The sequence below is a fragment of the Otolemur garnettii genome, unplaced genomic scaffold (assembly GCF_000181295.1).
Source record: "Otolemur garnettii isolate 467f Iridium unplaced genomic scaffold, OtoGar3 scaffold00060, whole genome shotgun sequence".
NCBI lineage: Eukaryota > Metazoa > Chordata > Mammalia > Primates > Galagidae > Otolemur > Otolemur garnettii.
In genome coordinates, this window is record NW_003852455.1 from 10,272,682 (window position 1) to 10,281,599 (window position 8,918).

General features: G+C 48.1%; 1 protein-coding gene across 1 annotated transcript in view; it reads left to right on the forward strand.

Moving 5' to 3' along the window:
• Positions 1–2,924: 2,924 nt before the first annotated feature.
• Positions 2,925–8,918, forward strand: part of DGKG (diacylglycerol kinase gamma) — a 202,205-nt gene continuing 196,211 nt past the window's right edge. The window contains exon 1 of the mRNA XM_003792723.1: positions 2,925–3,212. The gene's annotated coding sequence lies outside the window, so the exon portion shown is untranslated. The remainder of the gene's footprint in view (positions 3,213–8,918) is intronic.

The window sequence follows — 8,918 nt, forward strand, 5'->3', positions numbered from 1 at the left end:
GTCACCAAAGAGCTAAGGTGTGCTAGGCTCACAGACAGACCTGCCTTCAGGATGCTCTCTGCTCTACCTTGTGTTTGCACACACACAGCGAATGCTCAAGAAATCCCTATTTGTTTCAATGTGGCTTCAGCCTTTTCAAAGAAAAAGCTCAGCAGCCCATGCCAAGCCTCTGTGCAAATTAGAGAGAAGGCAAACCTCCCTCTGGGCAAACACAGGGTGCATGGCTGGCAAGTGGAGTATGGGCAGGATTTCAGTCCCTCAGCTGTGTGCCCTGTGCAGTGAGCCACACATACCCCTTGGGTTCTGTCTCCCTGTAAAAGCAACAAGAAGATCTCTGGTCCTACTACCCCCAGCTCTCCACTCTGAGGGAGAGCTCTGCTTGGGAAAGCTGGCATCAGACACTTCCCAGCTTGCTTCCCAGATCCTTTCCTTTAAAACCAAATAACAACAAAAAGAAACACACCCCTGTGATAGCTCCTGGATATGGAGCTTGAGACGCCTCTGGTCCACGTTCCTGGCAGGGCATCTGGAGACCCTCTACGCTCCCCACTCTGGTCCTTCCAGCATGAGTCGCCCTACTTCTCTATGTGGCTTTCTTCCAGCCCAGAGTGCCCTTTTCCTGCTGATCTCTGTGTCAGATCCGATTCCCCTTCCCTTTCCCATCCCAGCCTGCTCCTCCTCCCTTTGCCTCAGTTCAGCACTAACTGTTCTTTCTGCTACTTCTCTTCCCCACCCACACTCTTCTTTTCCTTCCATGGCTTCAAACTCTATTCCAACGCTTTTCCAGCCTATAGCCAGTGGTCAGTGTCTTCCGCTCAGGCTTCTCTTGTCCTGCAGCAACCCAGATGCCTAACTCAGCACCACTCTAAGTTTCCCAAAGGAATCCATTCACAAACAAACTGGTGCACAATACTGACCTTACAAATGATTTATTTCACAGGAGCATGGTCTTCTATAGTCCACCCCACAACAAACTGTTCTCTGATCTTCACAAAGCATTCATGCTGTCAAATCCTTGGTTGGCAGCCCCGTCCTAAGAACGGCTTCTCTCTCATCACCCTTCCCCAGCGCACTCCCATCAAGTTGAGTCTCCATACTCAGTGTCTGCCTGCCTTTCCCATTTGTCCCACTCAACTTATCTCATTCTCATTTCAGTAGGCAGAGCAACTCAGTGTTGCCCCAGCTCCTACCTGCAAACATTCAACCCCAAATCCATCATGATGCCCAGCCAAATGCAGGCTGTCCTTCAGTTTAGACTTTCTTAGGAGGAGTCACAAATACACAGAGCCAAAATGCTTTTCCTGTAACACGTATGTGCATATTTCTCCATAGAAAATGTGGTTCAGAAGCAAGGATTACATTTTCTACCTTCACTCAGCCTAACACAGTGAAACTATATATAAGTAAGCCTGTGTCCAGGGCTCTCCTCCACCTGCGACAGGGACAGTCCTAAGCCTTTTCTGTCTCTCAGTTCCTCTTTCCTCCCAAGTAAGGCCCAGACTGGCACAAGGGGAACGTGCCTGAAGACACAGAAGGAGATTAATAAATACGTGCAGTTGTGAAATGAATGAGTCGGTGAGTGGAAAGAAAATGAGAAAAAATATAACAGGAACTTTGAGAGCATCCTCATTCAGATTATTTCCGTCTAGCGCAAGGGAACTTGGAGAACTGATCCAGGGTGACAGAGTGAAGCATCGGTGGGGAACTGGAGGATGGCGTGCAAACACAGGTTCTGATATTGGCACTGCCTTCACTACCACGTGGAGCCTCGGGGAGATCACTGAGCCTGGGTTCCTCATCTGTCCCAGCAGGCTGCCTACAGTGTCCCTGACACTGACTGTCAGGGTCCACTGGGCTGTTGGAGGCTTCTTCTCCAAGTGCCCAGACACACAGGGCCCCGTGGCGCCTCTGCACTCTGCAGAAAGCTTTTCTTGGCTGCAATACTGGCCTGGGGACCTTCACTGCCTGCTGGTGGAAAAGAATTCTCCACTGTGGAAACGGGTAAATGCCACATATTTTACAGATGAGAGTTTAAACTCCTAATGACTCTAAATGTGGTGTGAAATGGACAGAAGACATCCTGCTGGTGTGACATGCTTGAAATAGTGTCACATCACCATCACCCCCCACCCCCACCATGGGGACATGCACGTCATGGAAAGAGAAGAAACAAGTCACAGTGCCTTGGCCAATGCTGTACCCCTAGGCCCTTTTCTATAGTTTTAAGACAGAAGGGATTTTTTTTTTTTCCTGTAGGAATACAGTCCAAGGTCATCTAAAAGCAAAGGTAAAAGAGAATTAACAGCCCTCAGTCTTGAGACCTGACCTTTCGGAGCTGAGCGCTGGCTGTGGAGGGGAAATCAGTTTCAGCTGAGGCGCCACCAATCCCCAGCTCCGGGGGTCGGTGTGGTTAGAAATGTTCCTGCTGACAGGCCCAGAGGTTTGGAGGAAACAAAGAAAATTTGTTGATTTTATATATTTATTTTTTCTCTGATTTGGTCATGATTAGGGCAACTCGTAGCCAGACTGAGAAAAGGGAAATTTCCAGTGGGTATTTTATTTGTCAAACAGTCGTCCTAGGCCTCTGGGGTCAACTGGTCTCTGATGCCCACCCAGGTTACAGCCTCTTCACACAGCTAAAAGCCCTGAACTACTCCTTCCAAACCGAAGCCTTGTCAGTAAGAAGTGTCCTAACGACCAGGGGCCCCAAGATACACCCAAGGCGCTCCGGCCCTCACTGAGCGCATTCACATCCATGTGCGTGCGCGCCCGTGTCTGTGTGCGCGCGTGTATTTGTGTGTGGCGCGTGTGTATGCGCGCGCGCGGGTGTGTGGCGGGGGCGGGCTTTGAGCCCGGAGGCAGGGCTCCGCTGTGAGAGTGGCAGCTGGACTTGCCAGGCTGCGAGGGGCAGGGCACAGAGCCGCAGTGCCGTAGTGGCGGGCAGCCGGGATGGACTGCTTCGGAGCTGCAGGTCCCCCGGCAGAGGCGAAGACCCAGGCGCTGCCCAGCCACAGTCTGGCCGCCGGATCTCCCTAGCGCCCACTCCAGCTGCCATCTCCCTCCCCCGAGAGGGCTGCGTGGGCGGGAAGACGCTCCGACGCCAGCTTCGGTCCCCTTTCTGTCTCTCGGTTCCTCTTGCCTCCCAAGTAAGGGTATAAACCGCGAGGAAGGAGCGCCCCGGGCCACCGCGCAACCAAGTGTTGCATGGTGAGGTAAGACGGCTGCCGGCGCCGCGGTGGGGGTCTCCGGCCCTGGAGACGCGGGGTGCAGCAACTTGGAAAAGGAGGGCAAAGCCAGAGCTGGTCCCATGGCCAGGGAAGGGGCTGCAGCAGAAACCACTGCGCCCACCCTAACGGTACCACCTGGCGCAAAGCTCTACAGGAAGGGAAGCCCCACTCGAGGGGTGCGGGAACCAGGAAGGACATAGAATGGGGGCCCGGCTCCCTCTGAGATGGGTTGCCCCCCCCCAGCCCCAAAGGTGTGCAGGTGGGAGGCAGCCTTGTTCCAGACAGTTTGCTGAAGCAACTGGTCAGATTTCTTCCTTTTGGTCTTAACCTTGACTCCTTGATATCCAGTTCGCGCTCCAGGGTGCACAAGGGCGGCGAGGAGCAGGGAACCTTTTCCTAATGTCTGCCGGTCAAAGCCTCCGACCGTCCCGTGGGGTTCTAGGACTTTGGGTCACTCCACAAAGACTGTGGGCGGGAAGAAGGGAAGCTGAGGAGAACCCAGACACTTTGGTGAATAAAGGAGGGGAGGGTCAGGAAGAGAATCTAAGGTTGACCTGTTTAGTCCAGGAGTCACAAGATGTGTCCGTGTGTACGTTTGTGTTGGGAGGGGTGCGCATCCAGAATCACCTGTGGGGCTTTCTCCAACTCCACGGCCCACCAAACCCTGAATGTTCTGAGATTTTCTTTCTCAGAACGAGCGGTCTAGAATTTGGGGAGGGGGCTGTGGAGTTCTAAACGCCCTACAGGTGATTCCGGTACGCTGTCCCCACCGTCACTGCAGTGGAAAGCATAGGAGGAGAGTGAGAAAACATGTCTTACATGTGAGAAATCCAGCTGTGAACTCAGGGCGGTGGTCCTGACACCTACCCCAGCCGCCCCCGGCGGCGGCAGGAGGGTCTGCGGCAGCGCAGGGTGATCGTGCCTGCGTTGCAGTGGCGCGGGAGTGCTGTGAACCCGCGGGCGCGCTCGCAGGGGCAGCGCGGCTGCCTCCCCGGGCTTCATTAGCATACGATGACCTCGCTGCGTGGAGGAGGGGCTGGGAGCGCTGTTTGTCATTCTTGGTTTTCCAGGGCTTGAGAGACACACCTGGGATCTAAAGGTGAACCCCAGGGGAGTCATGATGAGGAACAGCACTCAGGACAGAGGACTAGAAACTGCTTCTCTGGTCGGAATGAGGGGATCGACTTAGTTGGTTTTGGTGCTTAGGATTTTCAGTTCGCAAAATACAGCTCAAGAGCCACTTGCTGGAGCACAGGGCAACCTCGTTATCCGTGAAGGACATAGATCATAGGGGGCAAAAGTAAAGGTTTGGTGGTATGAGCTCGCGCGCGCACACACACACATACACACACACACCCTTTATGTTTTATGCCTCTTTCATTCCTAGAGTGTGTCCAAAGCCGGAAGATACTTTGCTATTTGCCATGTCAAAAAAGAGCTATATCTGAGAGAAATTACACTCCAAATATAAATTACGCTCTCAAAGGCAGCTGCTGCAGCTAAGTTAACCTCGTCTTGTGCTCCTGATCTAGGGGGTTTTTTGCTACTCACTCTTAACTCTTAACGTCCAGCACCATAGACACTATTACCACTGTTTTGGGGGGAGAGGCCTGGAGGTGGAAAGCTAGTAGGAGTCTTTCCCACCTTAGAATTTTATGCAGTGTTGGATTCAGACCAGGTAAGACTTGGGGAGGAGGACGACAAACGTTAGAATGTCTTGGCATCTAGACTCTCAGAGACAGGAGTAACTCCTGAGATCATCTGTTCCAGCCCCACCGCACCCCCAACTGTCCACACAGCACCATCAACAGGTGGCAAGTACCCCTTCAACCCAGACGCCCCCAGAGGACAGGCTGTATATGTGTGAGGCTCTGCCAAGGGAAGGACCCAGAGGGCATCTCTCTCCTGCTATTGGGGGTGAGGGGATGCTGGCCCCCACCTCTTCCCTTGGAAGAGAAGGAGAAAGAGAGAAGTACTGTTCCATTATAGTACAATTCTTTTGAAGAAAAAAAAACACCTTATTGTATTACATCATCATGATATGATACTTTAGTACAAAAGTAGTTCATTGCAGAAATTTTGGGAAGTTGAAAAGTACACAAAGAATCAAATCACCCATGATCCCAGATTGAGCACTGTTATGGCATATTTCCTTTCCTTCTATTTTTGTCTTGAAATCCATAGAAAGTCAGCATTTAGTGGGGACCTAGTAAATATACTTTGTGTGGTGTTAGTCTTTTATCTTCATTATGTCATTTAATCTTTAGAAGTCCCTCTGAACTAGATATTATCATTATGACCTCCATTTTTCTAGGGTTGCATTTTTCCAGGGTTCTTAGAATTCAGGTGACTTGCCCAAGTCACACAGCTAGTAAGTACCAGGGCCAAGATTCAAACCCAAGCTGTCTGTCTCCAAAATATGGTTGTTTAGTCTCTGCTTTTTTTCTTAATTAGTGTTCTAGCAAAAGTCTTTCATGAGCATCATTTTCCTGGCTATGTGTTATTACACTATTAGTCATTTAAGTTTCTTCCTGTCCTTAGCAACTACAGATAACTCTACATAAAGTCTTTACTGTATACATGTCCCATTACTTCCTGTGGATAGGTTCCTAGAAGTAGATCACTGGGCAAAAGGGCATGAATGTTTTAGGCTCCCAAAACATGAAAGAAGACACTTTTCAAAGGGGCTACATAAATTTATGATTGCCTTCACCAGAGGCAACTCTGCCATTGTCAAAGCCAGTGACCCCTGAGGATTTAAATAGGCCAGGGCTTCACAAAACCAAGCCACATCACATGAGCTGACATCAGAGAAGGACTCACACACATCACCCTACTTTATACACTCAAGTGTGATTATGGAAACCATACAGTATAAAGCTGTGCCTGTTGTTAAGCGAGCTGCAGAATTCTTTGGCTAGATGGCACATACCAACTTTGAACAATTCAAACTATTGCATAAAATATGCAAGTGTGCATAGAATCCCACTTTTCCACATAAGCAATTATTATAATCCTCACTCCTCTGATTGTGCGTCAATATCACAGCCAGATTCAGCAAACTCAGCCAATCAGTAACAGCTTCTTCACGTTCTGGCCTTATTCATCGTTTCTTTATACAAGTATCAGAATTTTACAACCAAACCATAGCGAGAGTTGATGTCACCTTAGAAGTAGCAGAGTTTGTCTGATCAAAAAACTTCAACAAATTTAGCCAGGTGTTGTGAGGGGCACCTGTAGTCCCAGCTACTCCGGAGGCTGAGGCAAGAGGATTACTTGAGTCCAAGAGTTTGAGGTTGTTATGAGCTATGACATCCCAGCACTCTACTGAGGATGACAGGGTGAGACTCTGTCTCAAAGAAAATATTCTAAAATATTAAAATATCTAAATTACTACCTACTAATAAAACAGTTAAAATTATACATGTCATTAACAGAATGTCCATAGGTGGAAGAAAATGTGGCTGACAGAAGGGAGATAAAATTAGACTCTACAAAAAAAACACAAAAGGGCAATTTAGAAGAAAACAGACCGATTGTAGTTACAAGTTTTTCCTAGAGCCATGTTCACAACTGCCACCAGCAGTGGGTTTATTAGCTCTGGCACATAATCTGTTGTTGTAAATGGAATAAGTATCAGTTGAGCCCCTACTCTGAGATCTCCTTATACAAGACTCAGCAGGTGTCCTGAGACTGCTTGTCTGGGTTAGATGCCTCACCCCAGCACCTGTGCATATGCTTACCTCACCTGGGTGAAATCACTTACTTGAAGACCCCCACTAAACCATGAGCTCCCTGAAGGTGGAGACCGTGCTTACTTCTCCCCCATAGCACCAGCACCTGAGATAATACTGATGCATAATCAACCATTAAATGTGATGAATGAGCAAACAGGGGAATTTTCCAGGTCCTGTACTGGATGCTTTAGGTGCATTTCTCTTTCAGTCCATCTTTATTCTGCTTGGAAACATGTCTGAAAAACATCTACAGCTGTGCTTCCTAATTTCACATGTAATTATTTTCATAGGCTCTTAATTCATTAAAACTAAATAAAATTTAAAATCCACTTCAGTCACACCTGTCACATTTCTAGTGCTCTAATGTCACCTGTGTCTTCTGGCTGCCATAGTGGAGAGTGCACACATAGAACAATTCCCATCATTACCAAAAGTTCAACTGGACCATGCTGGTTGGAGTGTAAGCTTGGTAGAGGCAAGGGGTATGTCTATATTTGTCTTGTTTTCCACCATATCCTCTGCTTACGATAGTGTCTGGCTCAGAGAAGATTGGGGGAGGAAGAAAGAGAAGGGATGGTGGTAGTAAATGTAGTAATATTAGCGACAGCATTCATTAGGCACCTACTCCATGTCCCATATTGTGCTGTATTTTGTAGACCCATTGTCTCACTTCATACCCACATCACTACCACCTCGCAGAAGAAACCAAGTCTCAGAAAGTTTGAGTAACTTGTCTGTGGTCTCAAAGATGGTAGGAGAGACTGACCTTTAAACTCAGGTCCACATGATTTCAAAGCCTGTTCTCTTAGGCCTTTTGCTTTATTGTTTCAGTAATTTCTCTGGGTGGTGATGCTGAGGCAAACTGCCACCATCTTGGCTTCCCAGGAAATCAGCTAAAGGGTACTTTTGAAGGCTTTCCAAGGGAAATAACTGGCATAATTTGTGAATGTGAATGACATTTCCAGAGCACAAAATTTTGCTCAGGGGCCCAAGAGAATTTATCCCTGGATAAGGGAAGTAGGAAGAAAGGAAAACCTATCCATAGTGTGGCCTGACTAGAGCGCCAAAACCTAGGAGAGCTGGCCAGCCAACCACCGGGTTCTGTGCTTCTGTTCTGGGAGTCCTGTCACCAGCTCCTGCCTCCACCAAGACCTCACAGCCCAGTAATGGTCTGGCCTGGCTCTCCACTCCCCATCAGTGCCCTGCCCACCACTCCACCCTAATGCATAGGCCCTTTGCCCTGGTGCCCTTACTGTTATTACCACTCTTGCTCCGGGTATCTCCAAATTCTTTGTTCTTAATGAATAAAGTGCCTCAAGGGAGGCCTTAGCAGCACTGAGAAGACAATGCTATCACCTACTTGGTACTACATTTCCTATTGTTATTAAAATCCTTTAAGGTCTAATTAAGAATCTATGCCATTGACCCCTGTTAAGCTTATTATCAACTGAATTATCCATTTCTCTTTTAAACTTCTTCTTAGACCAGCAGTTCTCAACCTGTGGGTCGCAACCCCTTTGTAACAATGTGAATACACCTGCATATCAGATATTTACATTACGATTCATAACAGTAGCAAAATTACAGTTATGAAGTAGCAGTGAAAATAATTTTATGGTTGGGGGATCACCACAACATGAGAACTGTATTAAAGGGTCATGGCATTAGGAAAGTTGAGAACCACTGTTTTAGACTGTATTTCCCAACCCCTCAGCCCCACTTGATTCTAAAGAGATGATACCTGGAGTGCAAATACAGAACCCTTGCATTACTGCTCATTTCATCCTATTCAGTTCAGTCTATCTTGCCAACTTGCCCAGATATTTCTAGCTATAATTCTGTCATTCAGTGTATTTACTGTTCCTTCCATTTTGCATCCTGCCATCCCTAAGTCTGATGATCGTGACCTCTTCAGCCTCTTTAGTGTTCAGTAAAAACAATGAACACGGCTCGG